Raw genomic sequence first — 17,414 nt, 5'->3', positions numbered from 1 at the left:
AAGAACCTTTATTTTTGTGAAAATAAAAATCTGTAAACTGCTGTTCATTTAAATGGGCTAAGAGTGGAGCTTATTAAAAAGCAGATGCACATCTTTCCTTGGTTAAACTTCTAGATTTTAGGGCTCTGGACAGCTTACCTTTCTAAAATTTTCATCTCCTGCTTATGTTTCTTTTCTTCCCTCCGTTTACACCTGTAGCTTAAATAAACATGTAAACAACTTATTTGCATTTGACCCCTTCTTGAACTCTCTGTCACTCCCTAACTTTCAAAGGTTTTTCCTAGAAACATTATTTGGGGAAAACTTCCTGGACAGTCAGTCAGTCCAGATATTTCTCTGGATAACATAAAAATCCACCTCTAAATTGAAGAGAGTTTCAAAGCATGTATCCTTAGAATATTTTATATTGGTGCCCGTATTATTAGTTGTCATGTATCTTGATTTTAGCCTGTCAATTCTTTTCATTGGAATTTTGCTTGACATTTTATGTGTTGTTTCTGGAAAACAGTGATATGTGATCTATGGTCTTCCATGATTCCTCACATATTTAACCAAGAGAAGTGGTGCTATTGATAGTTCTGTTTGAGGAAGTTATCCCTGAGGTGTACTTCTAAGATAAATATAATTTTAGGTTCTCTCCATCATAGCATAGGAGCCACTGGATGGAACTTTAATAGAACGAGTTCTGCAACCTAGTTCTGCAACTAGGACTTTCCTTTCCCCACTGGAGGGGGTTTAGTTTCATGGTCTTCTACGAGCAGCTGCTGTACATCAAGGGGCTCATCATCACTCTGTCAAAGGAAATATTGGAAAGTTTAAAGGGAACCCAGCAAGGACTTTCCCCAGTAATAGCACATTGTGGAGACAGGTAGAAATTTTAGTTTCTGCTGTGAGCTTTTTTTCATCCTCAAATCAGAAAAGATGACCCTCAGGTACAATTTCACACTGTGGTCCCTGAGTTGAGGAACTAGAAATTGTCCCAGTGCAGGCACTGAAGAATGGGACTGGGCTTGACAAGGGGTGACTTATGGGCTCAAGTCTGAAAATGCATCAGTGGAAGACTGTTAAGATTCCAAAAATCAAGAGTCTCTGGATTCTTTTCTGTCAATTTTGGCTTCAGGTTGAAGTATGAAGGACTATCACAAAACTAGACACCTGAATAGCTTAAAGAACAACATCTAGGTCTGGACTTGTAGAAGTCTGAATAAAAAGTAACGAGATAGCTAATAGGAATAGAGTTGGTACAGGGATTAAAGAAGAAAAGAAAAAAAGTCCGTTGACTATATATTTGGTTACTTCGCCATAGCAATAATGCCCCATGAATATCCTTTAAGTCATTCTTCCCTCTCCATTCTCACTGACATTGTCTATAGTAAACTGTCAGTTTCTCAACTTTCTCAAGTTCATTGGAAGGCTGCTGTAGCACAGGGATGATGAACACACACTACAACCCACTGCTAGGTTTTGAAGCTCTTGTGTTCATCAGGCTGTCTGTCCTTATCCTTTAGTTTTATAATAGGTAACACAGGGATATAATCATAGTAAATGTCTCATAATGTTGCTATGAGGATTAGGGAGAACTGAGGTCACGTGCAAATGCCAAGAACAGTGTTTGGGACACAGGAAGCATTGTCCCACCCTTATTTCTCCCTATTACACATATCCAGTCTCCCAAAGCTCAAGTCCCATGGGATTGTGTCCCCCTCCCTGGACAAGGCATGATGCTTCTCTGTAGGTCTCACGCCCTTGCTGCCAAAACTCCCCCATCTCAGGGCCGCTCCTTTTTCCCTCTGGCCCCAAAGGTCCCAATGCTCCCATCCACAGCACACACGCTGGGGCATTCTCTACTCATCTCGCAAAATTCATATCAAGCATTCCTGAACATCCCACATTTCCATAGAACCTTTTTGGCTTAAGTAACAAACATGGAAGTTACAAGAAAGAAACTACCTTTAGGGAAGTCTGATGCCAAGAATCATCAAAGTCTCTCTCTTCTCTTCCTCTTCATTCTCTCCCACTGCAAATGGGCTTCACACGGCTCACAACAGTTCTGAGGACAGCTCAGAACTGATTATATCTATTCAGGTTTAGGGGCCATGCAGAACAGAGAACATCAAAAATGACAGTGGCATGATTGTAGGAATCCATTACCGTTGCCATTTTGGAAGCTTTAAGCGGTGAGGGAAACAGTTATGCAAGGAAGCAGAGTTCATTTAAATTTGTGAGCACTGCATATTGAAGCATGAACTTTTCCACAGGTCAGTAGCCTAGGAATCAAAGGATGGAGAAATGGTTACCTCTTGTCCTCGCAAGGGAGCACATGAACAAAACAGTTACACACAAGATATAAAGTGGGTCTATGGGGAAACCTTACAAGCAGAGATGTAGCAAAGCACACACTTCATTGAGATCCCTTGATTTTACACAGATGTGTGCTCATGCCAGGCTTGACCCTGCTGACTGGTGGCCAGTGTAAAGAGGTTTTTCTCCAGAGTTCTCTGTGCATCAAACAGAGAATTTCTGTATGCCCAGGAAGCAGTGAAAGCTCCTTATTCCAGGAGGTTAGACCTTGTTTAATGAAGCATTCATAGCTCAAGGTCTGTGCTTCTGGAAGCTATCTTTGACCAGCTGTCTCTGTTAAGCTGCTGCTGAAATGGGGCAGAAGTGAGCCTCCAGAGTTGTCCTGATCTCTCTCCCTCTCTTCAGTTTTCCACAAAGCTCAAGGTGAGTTTGAGTTCTTTCCACCCAAACTATTCTTAAAACAATAGATTTGAACATACTCAGAGGGATATGCAGTTACCTGAAGTTGATCTAGAAGTTAAAAGTTGTTTTTGTTTAAACTCTTACTGAAGCTCGCAATTTAACTATTTCATTTGATTATTTTCACAATTAATCAATCATTAATTCAAGCTGGACTCCTGAAACTTGGCTTCCATTTGTGTATTTTCTTTCATTTTTGTACTTATTCTTTCACTGCATTTGCATGTTTCAATACTTGAAATCCTATCATCACTTAACTTTATTTAGCACTGGCAGTTTCACACTTACTTCAAAACAATTGCAATCATGCCGGCTCAAATGACCTTTCCTTGAGAGATTGTATATCAAATTCAGTATGCTCAACTGACAATATAGTTTCCATATTGTACACTACAATATATTAGATTGAAGCTCTGGTTCTCAGAAATGAAAAGGTTCTGTTTCCCTCGCAGCCATTTGCATCTAATTAATACTGTCTTTGTAAAATCCATTGCTATGGTAATAGAAGTTCTATACTGAAAAAGAAACTTTTAAAATGCCAGCTCAGTATGTCACATATTTACAACTCTTTGATAATGTCGCCATCTTATCATTCTAATCTTTTTTCATCATTCCTGGATAGAGACAAGTATATCTTTCACTTTGAACTTTGCTGTAGTTGCCCTAAACAACAGATTTTCTAATGAATGGCAGTGATTACTTTTGATGTGACTTGTAATTGTGCACTTCAGTTTTAGCAAGAGCTCTGCCATGTCATGTTTGTAGCTTTGACAAACTGACCCAGTTTTCAAGTTTCTTTCAAATCTCTGGTTGAGTTAATGACTTAAATCTGTGCCTTGATGGGTTTGTGCACTTGACATCTTTCTCATAGGAGCGGGGAGCTGTGCTACCTGGACACCATTTGTAACTGCCTACACTTACTAGGAACTTAACTGATGCATAGTCTGCAAATGAGAACAAGAAATCATTTGAAAAATTCAGTTTTTTCTTAAGCTGTAATCATGGATGTTTAACTGCAAGTTTATTCCAAACTGTAACTTAGCACATATCAATTTATCTTAGAAGCAAATTATTTACAAATTAAAATGCATCCAAGTTCTTTAACTATGTTTAAATTGTAGAGGATCTGGGCATGTGTGCAGTGCTAGCAATTTTATCACTATACTGTCATAAGTGTCTTTAGCATACAGAATTACAATGAATGTGGTGGTTCAGGGATTAAAATCTCCTTAAATACTCATTCACATGACAGACTGGAGCAATTAGTGTATAGTAACAATGGTGCATGGATAACAAGAGTGTCTCATATATTTCCACTGAGAGTCATCTTCCATTATAATCATTCTAATGAAAACATCACAGTGGTTGAATGAAACTGCTATTGGTATAGCATTAAAAAAATAAAGAGATGAACACTCCAAAACATCATTAAAGTCACATTAAGGAACTGATTGAAATTGACCAGAAAGGGAATAATCATGGAACTGTCATTACTACCCCTTTCTTGGAGCTTTCAGTCCAGGTGTTACAGAAATCTCATGTCAGTGGGTGTCTGCACTGTAATATCTTCACAGAGTGCTGTGTGTAGAGAATGAAATGACAGATCTAATGATTCTAGTCTCTCTTGTTTGCCAGCTAGGGTTTAGTCTACCATGGATTCTATTCTCCATGTAGAGCTTCCATCCATGTCTGGAAAGTAACATGAAGGGATTGAAAGTAAAAAATTATGCTATGTTGGCTGTATCAACTTTTTCCCTTTTAATTTCACTTAGAGCCGAGTTGTGTTTAGCATATTCAAATTCCTGTTTTCAAGTGATTTCTCTTCCTGCTCTTTTACCATTTTCTCTTTTTGTCAAAAGGACAAATAAAAAATCCATGCCCCAAGTGAAGATAAAAAGTCAGAAGGAGAAATTTTACAGAGATTGATGTTTAGAGAAACAGAGTGCACATCAATAGATGGAGTGGAATTGGTTTGTTGTAGCATCAACCTGCCATGCTAGCAGATGGAAGAGGGATATGTGTGTGTGTGTGGACTTTTGATGCTGTTAGCGAGAGAACATATTGACAGGGAAGCTCATTGAGCACCACTTCCCCCTGGTCCTTGAATAACACACCCAGTATTGAGCTGCCACACTTGGCAGGTAACAAATCAAAATGAGCTCATCTGCAAGTGAAATAGTCTCACTGAATTAGCCAGTCTGATGGTGTTCTTTCCAAGCGTTTTACTATAGTATGTTGAAAACCTGCCATTGATTGTTAACATGTGAAGGTGATATTTCTATTGGGATTCTAAGTTTGGGAAGGGCAAAAGCAGGGGGGTAAGTTATGCCAAGTTAATAAGCCATAGCCTATTGAACATAAATACAATGGCTGCTTGTTTCATGTGTTGTGATCACTGAATGGAACATTTGAGATACTCAGCAATTCTGCCAAAAATACTTTGAGCACAGGCACAGGGGCCTTGGTGTATCATTTTGATATTCACCTTCTCTTCTTTCATCAGGTTTTGGACAACCCTCAGGATATTCCTGTGTTCCTCAAACCCTTTATAAAAAAAAGCAAAGCAAAGATTTTGATGGAAAGTTTCTTTTCTTACAATCTCTGACTTCTTTGTTCATTGGTACATGGTTTCCTTTTGCACAAAACTTCAGTTCCACCTTCATTTGACACAATTGAGGAGTGTATAACCTTGGAATGAGCAAACGATGTCAGCATATATCAGACAAACAAGAGAATTCATGTTATGGAAAATTGGAAAATGCTTGCATATAAAATCAAGGACCTTAATATGAATCCAGTGAGAGGTCTAGAAATCAAAATACTTGCCTGTCCTTCAAAAGGATACTATTCCTATTTGATGCCCTGCTGTTTGGCTGCCTATTTATAACAATGTGGCTGAAATTACCAGACAATTACTATGTTGATGATCACTAATATGAAGCAGCCAGAGATGTAATGATGTTTCTTTAGAATGTTTGGTATCAATCTTGTTACTTGTCAGTATGTCAGTTTCCTAGGGCTGTCATAACAAAGCCCTACTAAAGCCACAGAAATGTGCTGTTTTACAGTTCTTGAGGACAGACATCCAAAATCAAGGTGCTGGCCCTGCTCCCTCTGAAACTTCTAGAGGAGGATCCTTTCTTGCCTTGTCCAGTTTCTAGTGACCCCAGGTACTCCTTGGTTTGTGGGGTAACTTCAGTCTTTGCCTCGATCTTCACACGATCATCTTCCTCCTGCTTCGCTGTCTCCTCCTTGTGTGTCTGTGTCCAAATTGCTCTCCTTATACCAACAAGGTCATATTGACTTCATTCTAACTTGATGAAATCTGTAACAACTCCATTTCCAAATAAGGTCCCTTCCACAGTTTCCAGGGTTAGGTCTTCCACATGAATAATAAGGAACACACTTAATCAATAATAGCATTGCTTTTAGTAGGGACAGGTTCCAAATTTGCATAGCAAACTTCAACAGTTAGTTTAGGTAATAAATAGGTAAACTGTGGGAAATGTCTTTGTAAACATATTAAGGACATAGTTGCATCCATGAGCTAAGAGCAACTGCCATTCTGTACTAAAAATTTAATGGTGACATCGTATGGATTGGGTACAAGTAATATCTATAGATTTAAATCATTAGTCATTATATTAGAATTGCTGAATTTGTTTAAAACCAGATTCATCAGTTTTCATTTACTTATTAACATGTATATCTAATAAAATAATTTTTATAATACTGATTTTAATTTTTCATAGGTTTGAAACAATTTTAAGTCTCTTAGCCTGCACTCCAAAATATTGTCTCAACTACATTTTTTTCCAAGCAAATGAAAAGGAATGATCTTTCAATTTAAATAGAAAAATCATTTTTCTGGTTATAACTAATCTCTTGATTTTGTGTTTTATGGACTTTTGCGTGGATATAACTAAAAGAATGTAGTACCAATATGGTAAATTTTTATTCAGAAAACCAGAAAGATTTTAATTCTGAATGTCAGAGGAATTTCTCTCAATATTGCTAAAGAAAGAAGAGTTACAACTTTATCATTTGTATGCAGCCACATCTAAGAAATGTAATAGAGCTCTCCTGAGGATACATATACAGGTCAAGGAATGGAGCTAGCACCTGTTATCAAATCTTGGGTGTATTCTGTTTCTTATATTTTGCCTAATGATGAGAATTATGAGTGTCCCTCATTCAGAAAACTAAGATCATGGCATCCGGTCACATCCCTTCATGGCAAATAGATGGGGAAACAGTGGCTGACTTTATTTTTTTGGGCTCCAAAATCACTGCAGATGATGACTGCAGCCATGAAATTAAAAGATGTTTACTCCTTGGAAGGAAATTTATGACCAACCTAGACAGCATATTAAAAAGCAGAGACATTACGTTGTCAACAAAGGTCCATCTAGTTAAGGTATGGTTTTTTCCAGTAGTCATGTATGGATGTGAGAGTTGGACTCTAAAGAAAGATAAGTGCAGAATAATTGATTGTTTTGAACTGTAGTGTTGGAAAAGACTCTTGAGAGTCCCTTGAACTGCAAGGAGATCCAACCAGTCCATCCTAAAGGAAATCAGTCCTGAATATTCATTGGAAGTACTGATGCTGAAGCTGAAACTCCAATATTTTGGCCACCTGATGGGAAGAAGTGACTCATTTGAAAAGACCCTGATGCTGGGAAAGATTGAGGGCAGGAGGAGAAGGGGATGACAGAGGATGAGATGGTTGGATGGCATCACTGACTCAGTGGGCATGAGTTTGGGTGAACTCCAGGGGTTGGTGATGGACAGGGAGGCCTCGCATCTGTGGTTCATGGAGTCACAGAGTCAGACACGACTGAGTGACTGAACTGAACTGAACTCATAAATGGTACTCAATTAAGAAAACTTCAATTTTTTAATAGGATATCTATTTTGTTAAAGTACTATTAAAAAGGGTTTAAGAGCATGGATTCTAAATTCAATCTACCTGTGTCTGCCTGTCAACATCATCACTGACTGACTGTGAACTTGGCCTAGTCAACTGTCTTCTCTGGGCTTTAGTTCCATGAACTGGTAATAAGAATACTAGTTTATATCTAAGAGTTGATAAGAAAAGTAAGTGATTAATAGAGTCACTTAGAATAATTTTTGGTATGTGTCGATAGAAAGCACTACGTTACTGTTGGCTATTATTCTTATTCTTATTTATCTCATTCCTAATATATATAATATGATTATGATTATATAATTACTAGATGATAAAGCTATAGTAATGGTAGCAGTCAGCTAAAAAAATCCAAGTCACTGCTCCAACCACTCTCTGCTATTTATTTTCCCCATTTCCTCCACAATCTCCACCACATAATTGAGTAAAGAATACAGTAAGAATATTTTCAGATGATGTCCTTTGATTGCCTTGCTGACACACCTGGCCCCACAGCAGAAGTAATGCTGCTCTTTTTGTTTCCCTCCAGTACGTTTCTGCTATCTATGCATTATTTTCTAAGCCACAGTTTTTTACATAAGAAATCATAAATGTCTACACAAAGACCTATACATAAATGTTCCTGCCAGCTGTATTCCTAATATCCTGAAACTTGGAAAAACCCTAAATGCTTTTCAATTGGTAAATAGATAAATTGAGATATATTTATATTGTGCAGTGAATTACTACTCAGCAGTAAAATGGACCACAGTACTGATAAATGCAATACTATGGATGCATTTTAAGAGAATTATGCTAAATGAAGGAAACCAGGCACAAAAGATTACATATTATGTGATTCTATTTATTTGATTCATCCATTTAATCTACGAGGGAAAGCTGTAGGGGCAGAACAGAACAGCGCCTGCTCAGGACGGGGGCAGGCGGTGCAGGAGGCAACCTTGAAAGGGCATGAGGACATTTGGGGGTGATGGAACTGATCCAAATTTTGATTATGATGATGATTTTTGGATAGTACCCATTTGACAAAATTCATCAAACTGTCCATTTTAAAAGGACAACTTTAGCTCTGTAAAAATTGTACCCGAAACTTCATGTACCCCAATGATCACAGCAGCATTATTTATAATTGTGAAGATATGGAAGCAACCTAAGTGTTCATCAACAGATAAATGAATAAAGAAGATGTGGGGTGTGTGTATGTGTGTGTATCTATGTTTGTTGTTGTTACTTAGTCACTAAGATGTGTCTGACTGTTTGCAATATCCCATGTATGGTAGCATGCCAGGCTTCTCTGTTCTTCACTCTCTCTCTGAGCCTGCTCAAACTCATGTTCATTGAGTTGGTGATGCTATCTAACTATCTCATCCTCTGCCACCCCCTTCTCCTTTTGCAGTCAATCTTTCCCAGCATTAGTGTTTTTCCAGTGACTGGGCTGGTTTCATCAGGTGGCCAAGTACAGTGGAATGTTATTCAACCATTGAAAGATAATGAAATTTTGCCATTTACAGCAACATGGATAAACTTGGAGGGCATTATGCTAAGTGAAATAAGTCAGAAGTCACTTATATGTAGAACCTAAAAAATATAACCAACTAGTGAATATAACAAAGAAGCAGACTCACAGATACAGAGAACAAGTTGGTGGATAATAGTTTGGCAGGGTGCGGGGGGCAGATATAGGTGTAAGGGAATGAGAGGTACAAGCTACAAGGAGGTATTGTACAACATGGGGAATAGAGCCAATGTTTTGTAATAACTATAAATGGAATGTAACCTTTAAAATTGTATAACATTAAGAAAAAAAAAAAAGGCCCCTCCCAAAAAAGGTAAGTTCACATTTATTGAACACTTAGGATGACTTAGATACTTAGTTGGCTAGTTAGCTGGGGACTTGCTTTATCCCTGAGTTGATGGAGAACACATGGAGGTGAGCTCATCAATAAAAATATAATATTGAAGGCCTTCATGGACTCCATATGACCTTGGACTTTACTAGTTTTATAGTTCAAAACATAAATACTTTATAAAATATATATACTAAGTTTAAAGCCATATACTCAAGTGTTTGTGAGAATCACTAATATCTCTGCAGATCTGTTAACTTACCATTATGGTTTGAATTTTCAATTAGTCACTTTTCTTATTTTGCTACTGCTAAATATTTCTCTTTAAAATATAATAGTCTCTGTTAATTTAATAGTCATTGTGTAGTATCTTAGGGAACAAAGTATATATGTTTGTTTGTTTCTTATAAAATGTGTATTGTTACCTTTTTATTGCTACAGACATTTATTTCAAAACTCCAAAATTCCTTTTAAGCTTAAGTTTCTAGACCATAAATTGCAATGAAACAGTTTTTATTAAGAACCACGAACAATGAGATCCGTGCCTGAAGTCAAACATAAACATCACCTCAGACACCTTCCCTGGCCCTGCCAGGGAGGTTCTTTAGTGATGATATGAAGGATATGTGCCTGGTGGTTATGACTGCCACAATTTAAACACTTTCAAGTGATAGTTTTATACTGTATTTTCTCCAGATAAGAAAGCAAGATAAAATTTGACAGAATTTAAGAAAGCAGAAATCTTCACACAGTCTTGCTATTTGTTTCCATTTCTTTATGTGATAAATACATAAAAGATCTTTAGCTTTATCTTTTTGGGAGGTGTAACTTCTAGAATATCTTTTGTGTGTGTGTGTGTGTGTGTCTCTTACTCTAGTCCTTAAGACAGGCACTTAATATTCTGGAAAACAATTATATGCATTGAAGAAGTTCCTTACAAGGAAAACAAATATCACAGATAAATAGCAAGTTTAGCTAGGGATGTGAAATTCTTTATTCTTGACATATTTCTTTCACTGGTTTCTCGGGTAAACTCATCAAGTTATCTGTGTGCCTGTTTGTTTATTTGAAAAATTAAAGGTTGAGTTATATGATCTCTACCGGCCCTTCAACTTTAAAATGAATGTATATTTGGTTTGAAATAAATATATATTTTTTACTTGAACCTGTCAGATAAATAATAGGTTATGGGGATTTTTTAAAGTGATGGTTAAATATTATTATTTTAAAAAAGATTTGGAAAGAAAAATGGCAATTTTGAAAGATATTGATAGTTTGCAAGAACACATCATCTCTCCATACCTCCTCTATACTTTCTGGATATTTAGACAAGCATGTTAAAGTGCTTATTTTCTTGTTTTAGGCTATCACCACTTTTGTCATTTAAATATTTAGCATTTTCCCTTTTGATTAAATGAGCCATGGTTTTCTTTATTTCTGGTTCTTTGTTCTTTATTTTTATTTCTTTGTTCTTGCCTATTTTTTTTATCTTTCCTCTCTATATTTTATCCATTCCCTAAAGTCTTTTGCTATCTATGACTTGTGTTTTTAAACACTGAGGTAACCTTAGGGCATAAATTCTTTCATTTCGGTATTTTGCATATTTTGTAGACTATAGAAAGAATCTTGGGACTTTAGCACTGGAGGGAACCCTGAGAAGTCAACACGTGTATTTTGATGTGTACTATTTATTTGGCCACTGAGTCATTATCTTCTACATTTGTAGAACTGCATCTGTGTGGCACAGCTTTGAGCCTGGCCCAGTGCCCTCCTGAGGGAAATCACACTGTGGCATCAACTTGCCAATCCCTTCTCACATTAAATGAAATCTAATATTCTGCTTGTACACAGTAAGCTGTTAAATATATGAAGATTCCATATTTCTTGCAGGGGAATCAAAGTTTGCTTTTATAAAGACTTTTGTTTTTCTGCAACTAACATCCTCATACAATTGTTTCCCCACTATTTAATAAGACAATAAGGATTTCTTGAGTAAGAAATGAACCAAAAGGTTAAGGCTAAGCCTTAAGGCCAGGTATGGAATCTAAAGAATGAGGACCTCTAAATTCCATTAGTCTCCTTTTTGGTTACACAGCAACCTAGAGAAAAATGAGGTTGACAATCAGAGAAAACTCTAACTGTCCTAACCCGGGGCAATAAAAGAATGTAAATATTTCAAATAATAATAGTATCTTAGAAATGCAGCACATTTCATGGTTTACAAAGCATTTCATACATCCACAAATAATAAATGCAACAGAAAAATACTGAAACCTGTATATTATCTACAAAAGTTATATGCCATTTCAGACTACTAACAAGTACCAAAGTAAAACTAGAACTTGGATTCACATATTAATGCTTTGACTACAACATCATTAGGTCTTTCTTTTAAGCAACTGGAGATTGGCTTACTTCAAAGGATGGAAAGAAATGAAGTATATGGAAGTCAAAACACTGTGTAAAAATCATGAGAACTGGTCTCTAACTTTGATTATCTCATCAAACTGCTGTCTGAGAATGAAGACCAAATATTTGCCCTCTCCCCCGCACCACCCCCCCCCCCCACCACACACATTTTTTCCCTAAGCTTTGGAGCACTCAGAGTAAGCATTGTTAGACTTATTTTTCTTTTAGTTAATTTTAATTTTTAGAGACTCTCACTATGATTTTTTTTTTTAATCTGTGACTTTGCCACATTAAAATTTGCCTAACATATTTTGACCAAGATATAAACTAGGCTCTGAGGATTTGGTCCATTTTTCTTTTCCAAATGATACTGATTTAGATATTAGTCTCAATGAAACTCCCTTTTCAAAATTATGTTTAAAGGATAATTTCACCTGTGCATGTTTAGATTTCTAGAACATAGAACAAGACCAATAAGCCTTCACTTTCCATTTGTTTTTTGCTTGCTTTTGTTTTGTTTTACTTTTGCCCCCAAAGCATTCACTACTGAAATCAGTCTTTCATAGATTAATTGAAAAGACAATCATGGCAATGAGATACTTTGAGACTTGAAAAAAATAGCATAATAATAATGTCCAGAGAAACAATAGTGAAGAAGATATAGAAATGCTTGGCAACAAAGAAAATATTTTAGTGTTTCTCACCTAGTATTCCTAGCTTCCCAGACTACAATTGTCAAAATTCAGTTAGAGATGAAGCTGCTAGCTCTGGGACTGCAGACTGCCTCGCTGAATAATGTCCTTGATGGGTAGTGAACATCTAGGCTGAGAGCTACAAATGGGAAGGCCAGAGGCAATGCCTCTGCCTTATTACCACTTCAATAGCCTACTCAGCAGGAATTAACATGTAGTTTGAACTGAGTCTTTCCCCCTTGGCCACAACACCCACTCTTCTCTTTTTGAATCCTCAACTTCTTTGCTGTAAATTTCATTACATAAAAGGGATGTGCCAATTGATACCCTTGATGGTCTAAGTGAAATATTTCATGATAAATCAACAGTGTGTGCTGCTTTGGGACAATCTGTAATTATATATATATATATATATATATATATATATATATATGTATCTTTCTGTAATACCATTGAACATGCTTGCTCTGAATAAGTGTTTTTGGGACTTGAAATCAAATCCCTTATTTCTCCCAGGAACGCAAAAGCCTTAAAGCATACACCACACACACACACACAACATAACTGACTTTCCTAAAAAGGCCTAGCTTGACAAGTAGAGCAAGACAACATCCATACATGATTTTGTTGTTTGCCTTTTGTTTTCTGTGATTTATCAACAAGATACATCCACAATAATTCATAGTAAGATTTTCCCAATCATTAAAATATTTTTTACAACCATGTTTGAAAGCATTTTTCAAATGTTCATTGTGGAAAAACTGATAGCTTGTTATCTATGCTGGAATCTTCAATATTAAGTAAACTAATGGTATGTTTTATAATAGTAATAATGATAAAACTAAAAATTGCTGACCTATTTAATAGCCAACATAATTGTTTAAGCAATCAGACTCTGAGCCCACACTGTTTAAGTTTAAACTCTGTTTAGCAATAGTCCTGCAGTGATGAGCATGTTGTTAAACCTTGCTGTACTCATTTTCTTTATCTGTGAGTGGCAATAATAAATGACTTAACTCCTGTGTCATAGTGTCACTGACCTCCCTCGTCAGGCTCCAGTAAGGGTCCTTCTGCCCAGGGTCTTTTGAGCCAATAGAAGGAGACCAAGTTTGGTTCAGAAGCAAAAGAGACCTTCATTCTTCGATCAGAGAATGGAGATGTGCAAGCTCAGCTCTAGAGTTCCCGCTGTCCAGGACAGGCCACGAGCGGGGCTGCCGGTCAGAGTGCCCCTCAGCAGGGTGGGGACAAAGATCTCCCGAGGCAGCTGTGCTGCTCAGGCTCCAGATGAGCGCGCCGCTGCGGCGCGTCTGCAGACAGCCCACCTCCGCCATCTTGAGCTGAGGTGTTCCGTGTGGCTCTTCTGCTGAGGGGCCCGTGTAGCCATTTCCCACCCAAACTCCGGTCTGCATACCGCCCCCCGTCAGCAAGGGGAACTAGACTGAGGATAGAATGAAAAGGTCAGACTTTATCTTCTTATTCATATTATTATTATTTCTCAGGAATTGTTAATAGGCTTTGCTGGTGACAATATGATGTCATGTAAGTTGTTAGCAAATTGTGAGGACTCAGTAACTAATTCTTAGCTAATTCTCACCATGACAATTTTGTGATTATGTAAGAGATTATTGTTATTGTTGTTCACTCGCCAGGTCCTGTCTGACTTTTTTGTGACCCTATGGACTGCAGCAGGCCAGTCTCCTTTCTCCCTGGGATTTTCCAGGCAAGAATACTGGAGTGGGTTGCCATTTCCTTCTCCAGGGGATCTTCCTGACCCAGGGATCAAACTCAAGAAACAGTGGCTCCTGCACTGGCAGGCAGGTTCTTTACCACTGGGCCACCAGGGAAACCCATGTAAGAGATAAGATATAATTACGTATTTAGGACTCCTTGATTTCAAACTTTCTCACTTCAGTAGTTTGCCTCGTTTTGTTCTGACAGAATAACTCTTCTTCATTCTCTAGGTAGCCTGGAAAACACTCATTTAACTACTCAAACAAACAAAACTACCCTATTTTGATCTGTCTTTGGAAAATTCACTCAGATAAACTTGACCTCCCTCCTTTATTGTCCACCATCCTTCATAGGTATCTCTGGTATAGAATTTAGTGCATTATGTCACTGATGAATTTACTCCCCTTTCTTTCCTTACTAGCTTTATGGTAAACTCTTTGACTACCTCTATCTCCATTCAAAAAAACCTGTGTTAGTTAGAATGCAATATAATGCAGGAGGAAGAACTGGATATTAATTCCATCTTTAGTAATTATGCAATTTTAGGCAGATTACTTAACTTCTTTTAGTTCCTGTATAAAAATGGACAATGCATTGCAATATTGTTCCACATACAAAACAAGATATTCACCAATTGGTTAGCAATATTTCATACTCAAAATTAATTAGCAAAATTAATTTTACTTGTATTTTCTTTTAGTAACTAAATATTTAAAGAATCTTCATTAGATACTCAACAACCTAAACTGATGTTGCAAATAATACAAACACGAATCTAACTGTTAGAGTAAACAAATAGGAACTAATAGCTACTAATAAAACATCAGCTAAATAAAACAATATTGAGAGCATAAAAGACAATTAATTTGTTGGGTATTGCAGCTAATATCTGCTAATGGACAGCATGTGTGTATCATATGTGTCACACTCAGACACAGACACACACACATTCCCATTAAGACCATATATGTAGCTACAGAAAGCAGTAAATCCTCATCATGCAGAATTTAAGGATTTCTTCTTCCTCCATCCCAAATCCTCTTTGGAGCTAATGAAGCAGCTCCAGAGCACTTAGCAGTAAGAGAACATTGATAAACATCACGGAGGAGTCAGAAGTCCTGAAGCAAAGTATGTTTGATTGACCCTATATGTATATAGTGCCTTAATGTTCCTCAGAGGTTTTCCGTAGATCCTGTTCTGAGTTTTCCTTTGAGCCTTTTCATATAAAATGCAAAATATCTGTAAAAAAGCAGCCAGAGGTTTACAAGAAAAAGGACAAAAAGAAAAGAAAAACAATAGAGAGTAAACAGAAACATTAACTGCAATTAAAAGCTCTTGCTGAATTGGTAAGCAGCAGCCAGTGCAAAAGCAAAAAAGAAAACCAGCTATTAAGAGAAAGAATAGATGAAAGATCTGAAAGGCAAAATGCTAGAATAGTCTTAGTGTCATGGGACCTGAGTATATCCTATTTCCATAAAATAAATAAATTGATACACAAATAGCTGATTTATTGATAGATGCTGCTGCTGCTGCTGCTGTTGCTGCTAAGTCGCTTCAGTCGTGTCCAACTCTGTGCGACCCCATAGATGGCAGCCCACCAGGCTCCCCTGTCCCTGGGATTCTCCAGGCAAGAACACTGGAGTGGGTTGCCATTTCCTTCTCCAATGCATGAAAGTGAAAAGTGAAAGTGAAGTCGCTCAGTTGTGCCCGACTCTCAGCGACCCCATGGACTGCAGCCTCCCAGGCTCCTCCATCCATGGGATTTTCCAGGCAAGAGTACTGGAGTGGGGTGCCATTGCCTTCTCCATATTGATAGATAGGCATAGATACCATCCACTATAGATTAACAATCAGTATTGAAAAATGCTGTATGGTTTAGGAACTATATCCATACATATCATATCATTTTGTATTAATGATAACATGGTAAGCATACCAATTTAAGCTTAATAAATCTATTTTATGGATGGAAAACTAATGTTCAGTTATGTGAAATGGCTTGGTTAGTTAGCAAGTGGCAGGCAAAGATTTTTGGCTCAGAGGTTAAAGCATCTGCATGCAATGCAGGAGACCTGGGTTCGATCGCTGGATCCGGAAGATCCCCTGGAGAAGGAAATGGCAACCCACTCCAATGTTCTTGCCTGGGGAATCCCATGGACAGAGGAACCTGGTGGGCTACAGTCCATGGGGTCACAAAGAGTCAGACACAACTGAGCAACTTCACTTTCACTTTCTGATTACACAAGATATTCTTTGCAAAGAAATTTTGACAAGTTTTACTTAGCATTTATAAACAGTATCATCAGCCTTCAAAATTTGTGGTATAATGGTAATTAACAAATTCTAATATTTCATCCACAGACAGATCCTAATCTGTGTTGATAAAACGTAGTGAACAATTATGATGCAATTAAATAGTTTTGGAACAATATACTGGGTCTTCATATACACATAATACTTTCAGGGTTGCAGACAATATGTTTAGTTCAAATGTGGTTAAACAAAGCAATTTACCAAATAGAGTGAGCACGTGAATAGGCCAGTGAGAACTAGCTGATACATTTTTGGATCAAAAGTATGTTGATCCTTTGTGTGGTAATTGTCAACTTCTACTATTGCTGATCTGCAAAAATTATGAGTGAAAAATATTTCCACTTACATTCATTGTCAGAAATTAAGGAAAATAAGCTGTTTTGATACAAGCATTGGTTGTATGTTAAACATGTAGTGTTTCACAAAATGTGGCAAATCCTTTTTATTCCCAACCTGGTGTAGCATAAAGAGAAATTTAAGTGGATGTTTAGAAGTAATTGAGTAAAATAAAGTACTTGTGTGCTTGGTGTTACTGGGGAAAACTGCTGAAAATGTGAATTTATTGTTATTCCAAGTTCAGGAACAATTTAGGTCATTAATAACAAGCTCTATGTAACAAGCTCTATTTTTTTTTTCCCCTAGGTAAAAGGTAAGTTTTAGGTAGAAGGTAATTTGGAAATTAATTTTTAGACATTAAATATATATTTAAAAGGTTTTGAAGTTTTTTCTTTAGTT

The sequence above is a fragment of the Bos indicus genome, chromosome 27 (genome assembly GCF_029378745.1).
Source record: "Bos indicus isolate NIAB-ARS_2022 breed Sahiwal x Tharparkar chromosome 27, NIAB-ARS_B.indTharparkar_mat_pri_1.0, whole genome shotgun sequence".
NCBI classification, from domain to species: Eukaryota; Metazoa; Chordata; class Mammalia; order Artiodactyla; family Bovidae; genus Bos; species Bos indicus.
Note: the sequence above shows the minus strand (reverse complement) of the source record.